Raw genomic sequence first — 20,993 nt, forward strand, 5'->3', positions numbered from 1 at the left:
TGCACAGGGTGTCCCACGAAACATGAAAGTGGCAAGACAACTTTAAGGTCGTCTTTGGTCTTAGAAATAATTCACATATTTATTTGTAATATTAGAAGTAAAATTCTAGAGTTACTAATCTTACGATTTAAAAATTTTGGTCTGGCTTTTTTATGCTTTCAAAACCACCAGAGATATAAAGAATTTGTTCAGATTTCGAAAATTTTGGTTTTATTCAATAAAATTTAAATTGTATCTAAATTCTTAATATCTGCGATGATGTGGACAGCACAAAAATGGTAGACCACATTTTGGAAATCCCAGCACTAGAAGATTTTTTCTTATTGTTTTAAGAATCATACATGTGAAAGGAGGTTGACAACTGTAGGTTTCAAATTAATTCAAGCTGTGTCGTGGGACACCCTGTATATTGGCTTGATACATAGTATTTTAAACTCAAAATGTCCAAAGCCCAAATTTTAGACCAGTATTAATGATTTTGGACATTTTTAATATCTCCTAAAAAATTCTATTCGCATGGTTAAACATAAAGTCTTTTTTCATTCTTTTAGCCATTTTTAATCAAGTTTGAAGTTTTTGAATTCTTTTGAGGTCAAATATGTATTTTTCTAACGGTCATATATAATATTGTATTTTAAGTAAGTAAGTAAGTAAGTAATATTTATTGCACAATAACATGTTAACATATTAAAGTGGCAGGAGATATACATTCGCAGGATTGCGGTTTACAACGTAGATCTCATAATACAGTCTTTAAAACAAATTATACATTAACAAGAAAATAATCCATTGGTAATTAATATATTTTTCATAACATGAATAGAATGTACAAGGTGGCGAACTGATGTGCTGGATGGCTGGAAAAGAGTCTCGATTATTAGTCCGACAATTATTTCTGAATATTTTAAATGTAGAAAGTAATTAGTAATTATTGTGTGTTGAATGTTTATTTCTTCTTTGGACAAAAATTATTTTGCTTAAGACTAATTCCAAAACTTCAAACTTAAATATAATTTGAATCAGACATATAAAAAATTTTTAAAACCATTAATATTGATCCGAAATTGAGGATCTACAGCTACCATTACGATTTTTTGGCCGCTAGGTGGCCGTCTTACTAAATTTCATAATTGATAAGAATAACAATTCTTCAAAAGAAAAAAAATTAGGGGTTTCCTCTTAAACTTGTTTTGCTGAGAGAATTGTAAATACCTTATTGCTTTAATATACTTTTTATTTGCATTAAATAAAGATTTATTTTCTATTTATTATTAAAGACGACCCACCCAGTATTGAATTAATAAAAATAAATGTTTTTTGTGAAATATTTTGATACGTCTCTAAAAATACGTCTAACGTCTATCTTGCAAATTGCATGTAATATAGACAAAAAGATTAAATTCCAAAATTCCAAAGAAATTCTTTCTTAATTTAGAAGATTTTATTAAAAATAATACAGGAGGCCTCTTCATATTTGGAGGTAAAAAAGGGACAGTGCATGTATTTTTAAGTGACCATATTTTAAGAGTTCAATGTCTATTTTTCACACGGTATCATTTTCCCATTTTTAGTTGTTTTTATTTTTAAAGTTTTTGAGTATCGTAAAAATTGCAATAATGTATCTAAATCAACTTTTTATCTTACATAATTCATAGTTTGAAATATCAAAGGTTTTAGACTTTGGGTTGCAAATATATAGTGATTAGAAAATCAGAGTTTGAGGCAAGAACTCATGTTCTTTGCCTCAAGGTTGTTTGGAGTGTCATGAATTAAATGGATGAATTTTTCAAAAATATTGCATTGCATTAATAATTTTAGTTTGTTGATAATTACATATAAAATTTGCTAAAACCATAACAAACTGTAGTCCAATTTTGCACAGAAAAATATGTGTATCATTCATTTTATACAAAATTTGCGTTATTTGTGCGTATTTTTGCGTGTAAAGTCTTTTCTACAATTTGGGCATCATTTTAAATTCACCAGAACTAGATCAGAATTTCGCGAAAATTCGCAAATTGCAGCGTAAACTAGATTTAAATTCTGTTAGAAACCCTCAACCTCTTCAGTAGCAGAATAATCTCTTTATGTCGTGTTCTGTAAAAACTGATAAAAATTCAATTCAACTTTTGGTTTGTTATCATTTTTGCATTTTGACATGTTTTTAAGGGAAAACATTGAATACTTTTAAAAAGGTCAAAAGAACTATCTCATTTTTGACACCTTGATGGTTTGTTATGTTAAAAAGGAAGAGTAATTAAAAAATGTGGAAGAAAAAAATATTTTTTTAATTGATAGGATATGGCAAAGGATGATAGTCAGTCGTTGTTTAAAAAAAACAGGTGTCACATCTTTTGTTTGTCCACAACATTTGTCCAACTTTTGTTGGACATTTAATTTTTTTAATTGGACTATGAACAATCATGCAAGGCAACTTCATACTTTTACACTAAGGCCTTTTTTAGGGGTGTAGGGGAGTGGGCATTCCGAAACAGATGTTTTTTTACTGCTTGTATGCTGTAAAGTGTAACCACTGTCCTTGTAACTTTTTAATGGAAATTCTTCATCAAACTTTGAAATAAAATTGAAGAATGAATGTACAACAACAACTGTAAGTGCAATGTTTTATTATGTTCTTACACAAAAGAAATACAAAAAGTATTCTTAGTATCCCTGGTACCAAGGTGTTACAGGGTGAGGAGGGGGGGGGGGAAGTCAATAGCAGCCTGTCTTTATTTTGTGCATTAAAATGTTGACGGCCCAAGAAACAGGTATTATATATTAGGATTATATAACAGGTATTATATATTAGGATTACACTAAAATAATCACTTTATCGATAGAAAATAGGGATAAGTCTATCATTTTTCTACACACAAAGGTTTAAAGGGGACACTTGTGAATCAGACAAACATCTCTTGTTTAGAAGTATCACATGAAAATATGTCAACAGAGCTGAAAACTTTAGAATAGTGGATATCGAGATTAATGCTTTGAACCTCTCTTTTTCTTAATATCGAGACTAACCTAATTTTGTACTTGTATCCTAAAAAGTGTATGAAATCCAACCAATCAGAGTCGAGTATATAAAGCTGAAAAATTTGAAATTTTGCACGCATGCATTTAAGATTAATATACAGAAACGGGAGGGACTCTCTTATTTTTAAAAAACCGGTTTTTTTTTGAAAAAAACGGTTTAAGAAGAAAATCAAAAGGGATACTCAGATTAAGTAATAGGGATCATGGATATCCATAGATTATAGAATTTACAGAGAGGAATTAAAAGAATCTCTCGGTATGAACTTTTTCAGTCCCTTTCAGCCTGAAAGGGAGTTCAAAGTGTACAAATCATGTAAATGTTCACAAATTATATGCAGTAGAGTACATTAATACAGTATGTTCTCTAGACTCAATTTCGAATCTTTAAAACTGTTTAATAAACTTTATAATGAATTAGGTGAATAAAAACATCATTTGATTTATAGTTATAACGGAAAATCATCGTTTGTAAAGTGGAAGGCATAGAGTCTATGTGAAATGATCATTGGTCAATTATGAAACCAGCCTATTTCATAATTTGGTCTTCTTATAACAATAATTTTAGATTTTCTATAAAATGATATTCCAGGGCCCAACTGGTTATAAAGCATAAATATGTGAAGTATACCTGCAGTATGGAATCAGTACAACAAAATGGCCGTTTTACACTTTTTTCTATTAAATTCCTCTCTATATATTCTATTCTCTATGTGGATATCTCATTCTAAAGTGTTCAGCTCAGATCTTTAAATTATGCCAACGTGAGCTATCTTCTAAAGAATCTTGTCTTAAAGGTTATCATAGCTATCATTATTAAATATCATCATTATATTATTAGATTTTCTGAAAATAGTAATTGTTCATCTTTACCCTTGCAATAAATGTAGTGCGTCCAGGAAAGCAGGTTTATATATTTATATATATATATCTATTACTTAGCTGAAGTGCCTGCCCACTCGAAAAATTTGAATTTAAAAACAATCGAATCTTAAAGAAAAAATCAATCTTAGCCTATGTAATCCCCGGATATCCAAAGGTTCCAAAAAATCAGCAAATTTGGTCCTGCCGTTTGGCTAACATATAAAAATTTTACAGGATGAGTCAAAAGAAAACAGGGATTATTGATGTTTTGGACAAAATTATCAAAACTATTTTATTGGGTCGTTTGGCTTAACAAAATAAAATGTAATAAAAATAAATTTAAGACTATTTTTGAAACATTAGAGAATAAAAGTCCGCGAAACCAATTTTTTGTTAAAAAATAAAATTGTTGGGAAAATTTTATTCTATATGTTTTCAAAATTTCATGGAAATGTATCAAAAATATAATGAGATATAACAAAAAATGTATCAAAATATAATGAGATATAACAAAAAATGTATCAAAATATAATGAGATATAACAAAAAATGTATCAAAATATAATGAGATATAACAAAAAATGTCAGCCAATCATTTACATTTTTGAGGTTCTAAGGTTTTAAGGTTATATTAAGATTTACACTCTAAATTTCTGCTAATATGTTTTGCGTTTATATTTCATTTATTTTAATCAATTTTTATGAAGTTGTGGAAAATAAATTTTTAAAAAATTATATTTTTCAAAAAATTTGGTTTTACGGATTTTTTACTAATTTTGCAAAAGTATTTTTGATGTCTTTTTATGACATTTAATCTTTTTATTTTATTAATATATTATTAATTTTGAAAATTCTGTAAAAAACATCGGTAATTCCTGTTCTGTTTTACAGTGTGCATATATATATATTATGAACGAGGTACTTTATTATATATGACGTTACCAATTTGTCATTACCAAATTGTCACTTTTGTGAGCTTACCAAATTGTCATTACAAAATTGTCGTTACCAAATTGTCATTACAAAATTGTCGTTACCAAATTGTCACCTTACCAAATTGTCATTACCAAATTGTCATTACCAAATTCCCAAATTGACATTACCAAAAATTCGCCCGTCAGTTATAAAATCCAAGGTTATTTTTTATTTCGGATAAGTCTTCCCATAAAGTCCAGTCTAATTAATCATATTTTAGTATTAAGGTCAGATACTTAAATATCCATGTAAAAACTAAATAAGAAAGATAATTACAATTTATGTTATATATACAAGCTAAAGTGCCTGGCGTTGTCCGTGGAAAATTAGAAACACTTAAATTCTTTTTGAATTAAAAAAAAATTGAATTTTGAAAGAAAAATATTTGAATTTTGAAAAATCAATCTAATAAATTAGCCTCAAGGATTCCCTAAAAATATTTTAGGCCATTCTGTACAGTCGTTTGGCCAGTCATAGCTAACATATAAATGTACATACACACATATGAGCGAAGAGCTTTAGGTGATAAATAGTTATGAATGTTGTCTTTTTTTGCAGTTTATTTCGTTAAAAAATCTTTTGCTTAAATATATTTTACTTTGAAATCAATTTTCCTATAACATGACTCCCATGATAACATGACTCCCATATTATATTTGGGAGTCATGTTATAACATGACTCCCATATTATATTTGGGAGTCATGTTATAACATGACTCCCATATTATATTTGGGAGTCATGTTTTGTGGGATACCCTGTATAAAAAGATACATCTATATACAAAAAGTATTGGAATCCCTGTTTGTCTTGGTTTTACCTAATCATAACTCATGAACCCATGGACTCATTTTCAGCAAATTTTTGTACATGAACTCTGTAGAGATACTGGGCTGTTCTCACCTTGGTTTCAGATCTTCTGGCAAAGTCTTAAATGGCATAAGTAGTGATTTTAATGATTTGGTAAAGAAAGAAAGAAGTTTATAGTTGCAGGAAATCATTAATTTAAATTAATTCCGAACAGTCGTCTCTGAAGTCTCATTCTTTGTGTGTAACCCTGTTAAAAAGAAAGCGGGTTTGATTACAAAGCAGTAAGTATTTGTGTCATTTGCTGTAGGTTCAAAAACTTTCTACAATTTGCTGACTTTTAAAAATGATGATTTTAAAACTATTTTAGGCAAGGCTCAATTATTAATTAGTTTATTTTTTAAATTACAACGGATTTCAATTTCATATTTCTAACAATGACCTGGACATTTAAAGTTAAAATCAAATAAAAATAAAACTTTCTACTTGAAGAAATGCACAATTGGTTTTTGAAAACAATTATTGAATTAAATGAATATGAAAAACTTTCCACCATTTTTTTGATTTAAAAAAATTTTTGAACATTTTTTTTAACGAATTTGAATTTCGTGTGAAAATGACATACACCTCAGAAATATTGTCATATAGGGGTCATTTCATAATTTGTCATGAAAGCAACATTGCTCAAAATTAAGTTCTATTGGGTGTTTTAATAAACATGGGAATTGAGAGACGACTTGAAAGTCGTCTTTGATTTCTGATATTTAATGCATGGTAAAGAAATTAGAAAAAACGAAGCTATACCTCTGACGAACTTTTTATAAAGTGGTCTATATGTATATATGTCTTAAAAACTGACGAAGATATTATAAGACAATTTTGATTTATTAAATAGATTGAAACTTTTACAAATTTTGCAATATCTCCGTAAATTTTGAAGATACAAAACTGTTAAACCACATTTCAAAATCTCAAGACAAGCGTTTCCGATTTTAGATGTTTAAACTGCAATAATTATCTTCATGAAATACTGCACCCTAATATCTTAAAAGCACTGCACTCTAATATTTTAAAAGCACTGCACCCTAATATTTTGAAAGCACTGTACAATAATATTTAAAAAGCACTGCACCCTAACATTTTAATAGCACTACACCCTAATATTTTAATAGCACTGCATCTTAATATTTTAATAGCACTGCACCCTAATATTTTAATAGCACTGCACCCTAATATTTTAATAGCACTGCTCCCTAATATCTTAAAAGCACTGCACCCTAATATTTTATAAGCACTGCACCCTAATATTTTGAAAGCACTGCACAATAATATTTAAAAAGCACTGCACCCTAACATTTTAATAGCACTACACCCTAATATTTTAATAGCACTGGATCTTAATATTTTAATAGCATTGCACCCTAATATTTTAATAGCACTGCACCCTAATATTTTAATAGCACTGCACCCTAATATTTTAATAGCACTGCACCCTAATATTTTAATAGCTTTGCACCCTAACATTTTTAATAGCACTGCACCCTAATATTTTTAAAACACTTCACCCTACTATTTTAATAGCACTGCACCCTAATAATTTAATAGCACTGCACCCTAATATCTTAATAGCACTGCACCCTGATAATTTCATAGCACTGCACCCTAATATTTTAATAGCACTGCACCCTAATAATTTAATAGCACTGCACCCTAATAATTTAATAACACTGCACCCTTATATTTTAATAGCACTGCACCCTAATATTTTAATAGCACTGCACCCTAATATTTCAAAAGCACTGCACCCTAATATTTTAATAGTACTGCATCCAAATATTTTAATAGCAATGAACCCTAATAAAAAAGCACTGCATCCTAATATTTTAATAGCACTGCACCCTAATATTTTAATAGCACTGCACCCTAATATTTCAAAAGCACTGCACCCTAATATTTTAATAGTACTGCATCCAAATATTTTAATAGCAATGAACCCTAATATTTTGAGAGCACTGCACCCTAATATTTTCATAGCACTGCACCCTAATATTTTAATAGCACTGCACCCTAATATTTTAATAGCACTGCACCCTAATATTTTAAATATCATTAAAAAGCAAAAAACATACATTTATTTAATATCTATATTTTAGGTTGGTTTTTGACAACAAAATAGTTTTTGTTAATGTTAAGTAATTATGTTAGTTTCGGGATTCATGATCAAAGCTCTTTTACATTGTATTTTAATTCATAGCTTTAAAGAAAATTCAGAGTACACTTGTTCTTTATTTTTTCTATAAATGACATTATTCCCAATAATGTCTAGTTAGAATATATCATGATTACAGTTGCACATGGGCTATTTTTTCTTTGCATTCAGTAGACTACTCTTTTGCTCTAATGGGGCTGTAAGATTAGATCGTGTCTACTTTTATAAGCATAACATGGATGTAATTAGGGCTGGGCATCCTTCCTCAGGAACCATAATTCTTTCGCGGGAACGATAGGAATGGATTAAACAAAAAGAACAAACGGTTTAAAACAAGTAGGAACACCCCAAGCTGGGCGTCGTTCCTTGGTAACGATTGTTCTTTCGTGGGAACGACCAAACGAATTGAACGAAACAGAACAAACGATTCAAAACAGTAGGAACAACCCCAGCTCAAGGGCCGGGCGTCGTTCCCAGTGAACGATCGTTCATTTACGGGAACGACCAGAACGGATTGAAAGAATAGAACAAACGATTTAAAAAAAAGAAACACGTCCAGCTCAAGGGATAGGCGTCAATTCTGTGAACGATCGTTATTTCACGGGAACGAACGGAACGGAAAGGAACGGAACAGAACGGAACGGAACGGAACGATTAAAAAAAATAGGAACATGCTCAGCCCTAGATGCAGTTTAGACGGCATCTATTGAAACTTCTGGAGCTATTGTGACAATCTCTTGAATATGCATGGCAGACATCTTAAACTTCTTAGCAAAGCAGAATTTACAGTACGGGTCCAGGAGTTCAGGCCCAAACACATCATCAATATTTCTAAATGATTTTTTAAAAATTTTTTAAAAAGTACTGGGTTTTCATTTCAATAGAGATAATTCTGTCAATTTCCTCTTTTGTAGATAGAATGAAAAAAGAACTGTCGAGTGTCGATGTAAATTCAAATTCAATTTAAAGTGTTTATATAAAGATTTGATTTCCTACTATTACAGGGGAAGAAAGTTCCAAACCGTGCTTATGTTCCAAACCTTACATTGAGTGTCAGGTTTGGGCACAAATAGTATTATCAAAGTTTTAGTAATCTTCCTGTGCCGAGAGAAAATATAAATCTAAGAAACTATTTCAAACATATTATTTAGCATGAGGAATTCTTATAAAAAAGCAATTTAATTCTTTTCTTAAATTAAAACTGTGAGCAGTATAGATCGCTTTTATTTTAAAAAAGTACCATTTTCGAAACCATGCAAAGTTTTCCATTTAAAACCAAACGCACTTTTATAACTTACCGAATAGCATGAATCGCTGAAAATAATTTTATCTTGAAAATTATTCTAAAATTTGTTTAAATAGAGATGATTTAAAGTTTCCTTCATTTTAAATTTCTTAATAAAATATGTCCCGCAATTTACTGTTCAATATGATTGTAAGAAAAAAATTATTTTAATTTTAGAATTTTTCAATGCTTAGTCGTTATATTTTAAAATATTAGAACAGAATATATTTTCTACTGTTTGCCAAATTGTGTAAATATTTGAAAAGTATCATTGTTAAATCTGTAAAATGTCTCAAAACGTGTTTGCGCCGAGCTTTGCATTTGCTTTAAAAATGTTCTAGACTGAAATCAATAATCATCAAAAATTAAAATTTATTTATTTGTATTTTAGTGGTTTAATATCTAAATTTTTGTGAAATAAATGTAGCATTAACTTTTCTAAATTAAAGTTCGCAGACAGTTTTTTTCTTCTCGGCCTTAATCGAAAAATAGTTAAAAAAAAACAGTTAAAAAAGATTAAGTTATCATTTGGCCCAAACCTGAAACTTGAAGTGTCAGGTCTGGGCCAAATCACGATTTGGAACTTTCTTCCCCTGAACTATCTTACCACAAAATTTCGGAAATCAGTCTTTAAAATAATCAACAGGAAAACAGGAATAAATCCATCATTTTGATCCAACAATGTTGTACAGTTACCAGGATACCATGTGAATCAGACATTCCCCTTTACAAATCGAGAGTTACTTGAATTGACATGTACAATCCTTTAAATACACTACCTAGGAGCCATCATCAACGGTGAATCTTCGTCTGGAACTCTTCCACACTTTGAGCACTTCATACATCCCTACAATAAGAATATTGTATTACAAGTACAATGCATTTATCCAACCAGAGCTGGGAACTTTTGAATGGTGGATTTCGGAATTAAGGCTTGATTCATTCTTTTTCTTAATCTCGAGATTATAAATAATGCTTGTTCTCCTTATTATTAATCTCCAGATTAATTAACAGATCGGGATTAAGGATATCCCATTCTGAAGTTTTCAGCTCAGCCTAGCGATCTTTATTATTTCATCTTCACTGAGATATGGACAACTCTGATAGTCCGGTATTATATTAGACTTTGGTTTGCCTCACCAGCCCTAGACATATACATTCATAAAATGTAATGCACTTGTTTCTAGCAGAAGCTTAATCCTATCTCTGCTTGGAAACTTGAAAACCAGGATACGCTTGGGGGGGGGGGGTCAATCCCATGTTTGATGTCCAATTATGACAAATGATACATCACTGGAAAGCCCGTATGCTCTACTTTTAGAATCTGAAAAAAATTGCAATTGCAAATTTGCAAAAATTAAATTTATTTTTACAAAATCCAGTTAAAAAGTAAAAAGTTTGCAAAAAAATGTCCAAAAATTTATAAATATGCATTTTTTTGACCATGCCATTTAAAATTTGCGAAATGTTTGCAAAATTTTAAAAAACCTTTCCCAAAAGCTAAAAACTATCAAAATCTGACAACTGAAAGTGGGTCAAAACAAAGATTTAGTTTGTTACGGGAAAATGATTCAGGCCGGCAGTTTGCCTGAGGACTCAGGCAGATAGTGTCATAGCCAGGTTAATTTTAGACCTAAATTTAGAAAATTTCAACAGCCTCCGACCAATACTTTTAGAGTTATGTAAAAAAACTACAGGGGCCGGGGGGAGGGTCAAATTGACCCCCCCCCCCCAGCAGGAACAGGGTTAACAGTAAAAATTGGCAATAAACTGCTCGATTTTGGCGTGAGAGCGTGGACATCTTGGTTTTCAGTTTTCTCTTGATCCTGACTGTACTATGGGAGAAATTAATTATCTGTCCAAAACAAGTTCTTGAAACTGATCGAAGGTCTTCATGCTCCTCCATAAAGAGTCTTCTTACAAATTATAGAAATTGTACTAATAAAGAAACAAACTAAACATTCGCTGAAAAATTATTATTACATTTTAAGAGTGGTTGAATCTAAAGAAAACTGACGTAAATAAGTCATAGATAAAGATAGATTGCACATAAGACGACATTTTTCATCTTGAAAGATATAAATGTACAGAGATGTTTTAAAGATATTCCTATTATATAGATTAACTAGGTCGGGTGTGAACATTGGCTGTTCTTATGTCATTGAGTACTTGTGGTGTACATGAGTTCTGTAAAGAGAAAGGAATTGAGTCTTTGCCACAAACTCCGATTTTCTAATCACCATATCTTTGGAACCAAATGTTGTTGACCTTAGATATTTCAAACTATGAATTCTGTTAGATCAAATAATCTAAGTTTGAAATATTAAAGGTTTACAACATCAGGCTCTAAAGATATTGAGGTTTAAATATTTGATTTTGTTCCGAAGACTCAATTCCTTTATGTTAGTTTAGTCCTTCTCATGTCCTTCTTCAGTTCTCGTCAATATGATATATTGCTCAGTGAAATATTGTTATTCAAATAGTTCCATTACCGGAGTTATTTTACACTTTATTATGAAATCCATTAAAACACCAAACCACCCAGCTTATCATTGAAGTACACTTTGACCCCTAGAAGTATGAGTTCGCGGACTGTACAATTCTTGGTGATTTTGCGTACATAAGCTATCTATGTTTATTTATTTATCTATGGAATAAGTCTACAGAGTATGTAAAAAAATGTATTTACAGCATAAAAATAAATAAATATTGTTTGATTTCAATAAAGCCGTAGCTCTCTGGCAGACTCTCCGCCTTTCTTCCGCCTCATATGACGGATTAACCTTCCTCTTTTCGGTTCTTTGAAGCGACAAACTCAATTTTGGCTTTAACCTGACAAATCTTATTTCTCCTGCTTCGTGGCTCTTAAGCCTATTGGCCTGAGTATAATAGCTATATACAAAGAGCCAATAACCTGCCATGCTTATAGGCCAGACTACTTGCAATCTGAGCTTAGCTCCAGGTCCGTATGAGGACTGAAGGGGTTACATCAAAAACACTATCCAATCTGAGCTTGGCTCAGGTCGGCTCAGAGCTCAGCCTGTGGATCTAAATGGCTTTCAAGCCCGGAATACAAAAGATCTTAGAAAACCCAAACCTGTCACTCTGAATCAAGAATAGTACAGGAAAACCATCACTGAGCACACAGGAAACCCAACCTGTAGATCTTGATGAAGAATATTCCAGGAAACCCAACCTGTGGATCTAGATGAAGAATATTCCAGGAAACCCAACCTGTGGATCTAGATGAAAAATATTCCAGGAAACCCAACCTGTGGACCTGGATGAAGAATATTCCAGGAAACCCAACCTGTGGATCTGGATGAAGAATATCTCAGGAAACCCGACCTGTGGATCTGGATGAAGAATATTCCGTCAAACCCAACCTGTGGATCTGGATGAAGAATATTCCAGGAAACCCAACCTGTGGATCTGGATGAAGAATATTCCAGGAAACCCAACCTTTGGATCTGGATGAAGAATATTCCAGGAAACCTGATCTGTGGATCCAAGGAAACTGTAGTAGCAGTATAATCTACATCGATTTATATCTTTTATTTGTTTTACTTTCAATACAAACGTTTAGTTACTTTTATTGGTGTGATACTTGAAGACTACTATAACACGGGAAGCCGTAGTACATATGAATTTCCGAGCCGGGTCAACCTTTCCGGTCTCAGTTTGTACTGTATCGCCCGGACATTGGGTATATAAAGCAGGCACTCAATAGGACTAGCCAGTGCAACAAGGTTGACGTGGTCAGGTTGAATTTATTTTTACTAGAGGGTCATGGGTGCGTGAGAATATTGAGTTATATCTCCCTTTGGATGGTTTCTTTTATATTTAAGACATAACATTATCTTATAGTTTTACTAACTGATTGCGTGAACCTATCTACAGCAATAGGTTGCAAAGATATGGGAATTATAAAATTAAATTTGTTACAATTTCATTTGAAATTTACAGTATAGGAATCCTTAAAATAGCAATAGATTAAATACGTTTTGTTATTTAAAAGGCTTAAATCTTTAAAATGTTCAATTGATTTTGCATGTTTGAAATGTATGATTATAAATATTTATAATTATAATGTAAAATTCCCTATAACATCATACATGATATAAATATTTACAATTATAATGTAAAATTCCCTGGAAACAGGATAAAAATATTTATAATATACCTTGTGATAAAACAGTCCTGGGGAAAGTTCCTCAGAGTCCTCGGGAAAGGTCTTAAAAAATATTTTTTTTTTATTTTAAAAATCATTTGTCTTTTTTAATTAATAACAGTTGACACATTTTTTATGATCACAATATCGAAATTTATAATTATTCGATATTATCAAAAAAATATTTAGTTTTTTATCTGACATTATTGACAAAAGATATGAGAGATGAAAGGAATATAAGTGTTTTCCACAAACATAAATGTCTTATCCTTTTATCTTCGTAACCTAATAATGTAAACCTTTAATATCTCAAACTTGGATTATTTGATTTAAAAGCATTCATAATTGTAAATCTAAGGTCTGCGATATCTGGTTGCAAAGATAAAGGAATTTTAAAATCCGAGTGTGTGAATTAATTCCTTTAACCCACGGTTGACTATGGTCACTTTGAATTCGAACCAGACCGAACCCTTGAACCGACCTTTGTGACGCGCAGAAAGTACCGGATCGACCCCATCCTATGCTGGCTCGGTTTCAACTTTAATGGCGCTGCCAGTCTTTTACTGTACTCAGCCTATCATAGGCCTATTTGACCGACCTCCCCAGTAGCTTAGTTTTGTGTGCACCTTTTTATCGCATTCCATGCATTTTCTCTCTCTTCTAGATTTTTCTGCTCTTTCTCTGGCTAGCCTTTCTTCCTCCTCTCTTCTACGCCTATAAAATATAAAATTGTATATTTTTTCACCTTTTATTTATTTTCTTAAAATTTTTTTTTTCAAATTTTCTTTTATGACGAAATCTTTGTTCGATTTTTCATTAAGTCGAAAAAGAAGAAAATTGATTTTCAAAATTACAGAGATTTCAATTTTTAATCCTTTAAACTCAAAAGTTTTCTTATGAAATTCTATTTAAGCTTCCGACGTCTGAAAAAGTTTATAAAAGATGCCATAATAATTTCCTAATTATTGTAAACACCAAGTTTTTGGAAAAACCTGAAATGGCGTCACTCCTGATAGCTGAAATGGACATCTGATCTAATTTAAGTGACCCTCCATTTACAGAGAAGTAGTTTGATTCACACCAGTTCATAACGAACAATTACGGAGTGCTATATAAACGTCTTCCAGAACCGATTGTAAATAGGAGACGGAGTTCTCTTAAATTTAATCTTCAGTCTTTTTAATCATGTTTTAATAAGTTCCATCTTGATTATTTTCTATTATTTGGAAAACTTCTAAAGGTTTCCAGCTTCTTTGAAAGATAAGCTTAGACCTAGATTAGTTTCTCTTTAATAATTAGTTAATCTTAGAATAGTCTTTAAATATATATATAGGAGCTACTATAGTTTTGGTAGAAGTAAATATTTTCTTTAACTATATATAGGAGCTACTATAGTTTCGGTAGAAGTAAAAATTTTCTTCAACTATATAAAGGAGCTACTAAAGTTTTGGTAGAAGTAAATATTTTCTTTAACTATATATAGGAGCCACTGTAGTTTCGCTGGAAGTAAATATTTTCTTTAACTATATATAGCAGGTACTATAGTTTTGGTAGAAGTAAATATTTTCTTTAACTATATAAAGGAGCTACTATAGTTTCGGTAGAAGTAAATATTTTATTTAACTATATATAGGAGCTACTATAGTTTCGATAGAAGTAAATATTTTATTTAACTATATATAGATGCTACTATAGTTTCGGTAGAAGTAAATATTTTCTTTAACTATATATAGTAGCCACTATAGTTTCAGTAATAATTTATTTTAATTAAATGTTACAATGTAACAATATCTTAAATTTCAATATGATTTCAGAAAGAAACATTTTGAGACTTCTATATTTCTTGTTTTTCATTCTTTCTTCTTGATCTTCCATTCCTTGTCCATATCCTTCAATCATACTTTGGCTACTTTTGAAAATAAAAATAAATGAATTTTTTCGATGTTTTCCATTTCGTGCATAGCGCCGAAATAAGGATTTATCTTTGATTGGATAATGAGATAGATAGAAAGATAGATGTTACCGCTATGCAATTTCTATTGGTTCAGAATAGACACCAAACACATGACTGAACCCTGCTTGGATCAGGCGCTAATGGAATCGACATACTAGAGTGGAGCAGTTGCACCAGAGTTGCACGCGTCATGCAATTTTTTTGCGGAACTACGTTTTCAGCAAAGATAGAAGGATACTGTTGAGAATCGGACATGCACCTTTTCAATGTGACTTGAAATCCTAATAATAATACTGTAAATTATTTATAAAATAATAATACTGTAAATTATTTATAAAATAATAATACTGTAAATTATTTATAAAATAATAATACTGTAAATTATTTATAAAATAATAATACTGTAAATTATTTATAAAATAATAATACTGTAAATTATTTATAAAATAATAATACTGTAAATTATTTATAAAATAATAATACTGTAAATTATTTATAAAATAATAATACTGTAAATTATTTATAAAATAATAATACTGTAAATTATTTATAAAATAATAATACTGTAAATTATTTATAAAATAATAATACTGTAAATTATTTATAAAATAATAATACTGTAAATTATTTATAAAATAATAATACTGTAAATTATTTATAAAATAATAATACTGTAAATTATTTATAAAATAATAATACTGTAAATTATTTATAAAATAATAATACTGTAAATTATTTATAAAATAATAATACTGTAAATTATTTATAAAATAATAATACTGTAAATTATTTATAAAATAATAATACTGTAAATTATTTATAAAATAATAATACTGTAAATTATTTATAAAATAATAATACTGTAAATTATTTATAAAATAATAATACTGTAAATTATTTATAAAATAATAATACTGTAAATTATTTATAAAATAATAATACTGTAAATTATTTATAAAATAATAATACTGTAAATTATTTATAAAATAATAATACTGTAAATTATTTATAAAATAATAATACTGTAAATTATTTATAAAATAATAATACTGTAAATTATTTATAAAATAATAATACTGTAAATTATTTATAAAATAATAATACTGTAAATTATTTATAAAATCTTTTCAACAAAGTTTCCTTAGAAGGTAAGACAAAGTAAAATTTTTAAAAAAACCTTGAACCAAAAAAGAAGAAATAAAACTTTTGTTAATTATTATTTATTTTACTATTCAAAATTAGTTATTTATTTATCCATTATTCATTATTATTTATTTATTGATTATTTATACAGACATGAAAATTATTTTCTGCCCGATTCTGAAAACAATGGTGAAAATAATTTTTAATTTTATTATTAATTTTAGTACAGTGATAACCAGAAAACTCTGGAATAGGAAGAAGACTTTTAGAATAAAGTTTTACTTTAAAAAGTCCAATTAACATGAGAAACAGTAATTGTGCAGTGTAAACAAACCCATTTCAGAATACTTGTGACCGATTAATCGTCTAGTAATAATATTCGCTTTGTGACAACAACAAATACACTAAATTACTGTTATAAAGTCGTCTTCCTATGCCATTGTTTTTTGGTTGTTACTGTATTTAGTACTCACGCCTTATTTACGAGTTTAAAACCCAAAAAAACTGACGCACCCCTCTTTAACTGACATGGGACAAATTTTTAAACAGATTTTAAACTTTTAGGAATCTTTAAAAACGTCAATTTTCTTAAATCCAGAAAAAATGTTTACTGAAAAGTTTGAGACCATCAATAATATGCAAAATGTTTTAAAAAATTAATGCAATCTTGAAATAAAGTAAAATTATTAAGGTACTAGTCTGAAAGTGGGTTAAAAAAAAGGTTTAGTTTGACATGATCGGGCTCAAGATGGCGGCGTTAGGCCTACAGCAAAAAAACGCCACAATACAAAAACTAACTTTTTGTTGTTCTTTTTTCTTGAGAAATGTTTATTAAAGGTTAGACACTCTGGATGAGCTCTGACGTACGGAAAATGTTGTCTCCATATGACATAACTGAGCATTGGCGGAAGATGAACCTTTAATAAACAATCTTGGTTATGGCACTTTTATTGAGCTCACAATGTAAACAATTTCAATAAGTAAAAATATCTTTGTTATTAACAAAAATGTCCTAATTAAAGTTCTTGATTGAAATTTTTGATAAACATTTTTCTTATGCCTCGATTTCTTATCAAAATATGTACTTTTTATTTACTTTATTGCAAATATGTTCAAAACACATTTTAAGTTTTTAAATCAAGAAACAGTTCAAAAAATATTTTTTACTTTCTCTTTTAGTCCTTTTATTTTAAAAGTTTAAAATTTGAGAAATATCATCAAAGTTGTTAAAATTTGAAATGTTAATAAGTTTGAAGTGGTGAGTGAGACTAAGATGTTGGACCATTAAATTCGAAGGATTTAACGAGAGAGTAAATTTAGAATATTTATTCTACAGGTTGTCTCAAAAAAATGGGAATTCAATGACAAATACGATATCGTCTTTGTTATGATTTAGCATTGTAATACCTAATTTCAAAAGCCACATGTGTCTGCTAGAGTTTATTTTATGAAAAGGGTAAAAGACTGCAAAGATGTGTCCATAATGTCTCCGCAAGATGAACAGTGAAGACGGACAAGTTTACTCTGTTTGTATACTGCAATTTTCTTGTTTTACTAAGTACATCCTTATGCAGTCAAAACATAAACAAACAAAATGTGAACATAGCAGACGAAACTTTAGATTAAAGCTTTCTTAGTAGGTGTCACAATACTAAATCAAAGAATTATTTAAAAGGCGATATTTAATTCGTCACTGAATTCCCATGTTTATTGGGACACCCTGTACTTTGTTCAATTTAACAAAATTTGTGTTTTTATTACTTAAGAATTATCATGATTTATCATATTTGATAAATTAATATTTATCTGAATTAAAACTTTTCAAGTCAGAAGCACGATGATTCTTTCACATTATTGATCAGATAAAGGTTTCTAAAACTAAATCTTAAAAAGAATTCGGACTAAGAAGCATTAACATTAAACATGCCATTCAGTTTGATCAGAGAATGATTGTCACCTAATTCGATTTTACAATTTAAATCCGCGAAAAGTTTTAATTTTTACATTAAAAGATTAATAAACTAAAGTTAGTATGCATTTTACCAGTTTATTTTTGATAAATTAGCTTTAGATATTTACTCTAGTAATTAATAGTTGAATTAATCTCCGGACTGTACAGTTTATTGTGTACATTGTACATTGTACAATTGTACATTGAACAGAGTAGAGTGTACATTCTAAAGTGTACATTCTACAGTGTACACTGTACATTCCACAGTGCACATTCTACGGCGTACATTCTACAGCGTACATTCAACAGTGTACATTCTACAGCGTACAGTAGAAAGGAGTAGGGGGTGTTTTGGCGAGAAGGAGTAGAGGGTGTTATGGTGTGAAGGAGTAGGGGGTGTTATGGTGGGAAGGAGTAGGGGGTGTTATGGTATAAAGATTGAACAGTTTGCTGTTTAAAATAATTCTGGCTTTGTAAAAGGATTTTTATTTTAGTTAAATTCATTATTCGGAGATTTACTGAGAGTGGGAAGAGTTAGAGTTCGGTTTTATTCTAATTCATTTGTTTATCTTTCGTTAAAGTCCATTTCGTTATTTTTTTATGAACGAACGACTTGAAAATTCGAAACGATTGAATGATCTCAGATGTTTTTACTTATTTATGAAACAACGAACCTTTCTACATCCATGTTTATTTATCGTTAGTTAATATTACAAATTGACGCTATCGTTCTCAAAATACTTATTCGTTCACACAAATGTTGTTCGTACTAACGAAAATGTTGTTCTTACTAACGAAAATGATGCCAAAATCCAAGGTTAAAATGCAAGGAAAGTTATTTCAGAGGTGTACGCATCTTTTGTACTGCAGTGTACTGTCTCATGGGCGGTAATGTAAACACAAGACGGATGTCGAAGCCTGACATGGGATCCATCTTTGTCATAAAAATAATTAATGAAATATTCTGGTCATAGGAAACTATTATGTGAATTATCAAGATTATCAAAATTTAATGCTTTTAACCTCCTCTGATACTAAACGAACACTGATGTATCTATTCTTGTTTACACATTCCGCCCAGAGAGAACTGGTTTTAATATGCAACTGCTATCAACTTTCCTTGGATTATAACCTTGCCCAAATCCATAGGAAGAGTGCGAATCGTGGGTTTGTTTTTAGAATCTTAATTTTGTTAAATAAAAATTGGATACAATTACAAGATCAAAAAATAATGTTTAAAATGATTGTACACCTAATTTCAACTTATATAGTTACAATGCGATTTACAAAGATACATTTGTTTTAATCATATGGATAAACAGAATTCCTAAGTTTGTTTTCTGAAAATTGTTTGCGGGTATATGCTACACCCACACTTTAAAGGAAAATATCAGAATTGAACGCGGTTTCAGATGGAGAAAATAAACACAATATTTATCTTATTTTTTCGCAGATTTAATAGGTTATGTTTTCAATCGGAATTGACTCGTTTCTTAATTGGGGTCGTCACTTGAAATTACAGTCCCTGTAAAAAGGCGAGTGGGTGGAAAAATAAAGAGAAACAAATTTCTTCTGTAAAAGCGTGGAAAAATTAATATTTTTTATTTTTTACATTCAAATTTGTCCGACATAATTTTTCAATGCAAGTAATATTGGAATATTGGTAAAAGAAAGAAGAAGAGAATATTAAAGAATTGATATTAAAAAAAAGAAAAAATATTTCTTTAATAATTTCTTCAACAGATATCATTGTCAAATGAAATTAAAGAAAACTAAAGATAAACCAAGCTAAGAATATTCCCGTGGTGCTACCAAATTTCCCATTAAAAACTTAAGAAATGATAGGACATTCAAACAGATCAACGACAACAGAGATTACTTGAATATTTGCTAAATTTCTTTTTACATATAATGATCTGGGTTCGTTTTCTGACTCACATAAATTTCAAAGGAAGGGGATCATTCATTTGGCGTACAGTCCCGTTTTGTCTCATATATAGTCTTTTTTGTACTGTACTGCTTGCCCTGGCTAGCTGAAATTCGGCCCGGTACATGAAAATGAACTGAAATGTACCGTGGACTGTGCCTTAAAAAAAATTTGTGTCTTTTCTTTTGGTTTTTTACACTTTTTTTGCTAATTGATGTTGATGGTTATTATATCGTTAGAACTGACGAGGCTCAACCTAAACCGAAATATATTTTTATTATATTGGAACTAACATCTACTGTATTTACTCTGTAGAGGTTTGGTCCCGCATGAACACACAATATTAAGAGATTACTACTTTATATATCTATATATATATTTTGCTTGTCTGTTGGTCTGTCTGTTTGTTTGGGTCAAACAAACGTCAAACGGCTGAACCAATCGGCCCAAGTTTTGTTTGGTACTTCACGTGTCCTCAGGGAAGGTTTTCAGAAGATCAAAATTCCAACAAAATTCGATTTTTATAAAATGTTGAAAATCCACGAAATTTTTCCTTTTAAATGTGTACAAAGAGAAAATGTTCACAATTGACATAAAAGATGGTCGCAAAGCACCCTGAAAGCCTGGTAATGGTATATACATTATACAAATATAGGGATGGGCACGGTCTGCTT

This window comes from Eurytemora carolleeae, unplaced genomic scaffold, assembly GCF_000591075.1.
Source record: "Eurytemora carolleeae unplaced genomic scaffold, Eaff_2.0 scaffold1010, whole genome shotgun sequence".
Lineage (NCBI taxonomy): Eukaryota > Metazoa > Arthropoda > Copepoda > Calanoida > Temoridae > Eurytemora > Eurytemora carolleeae.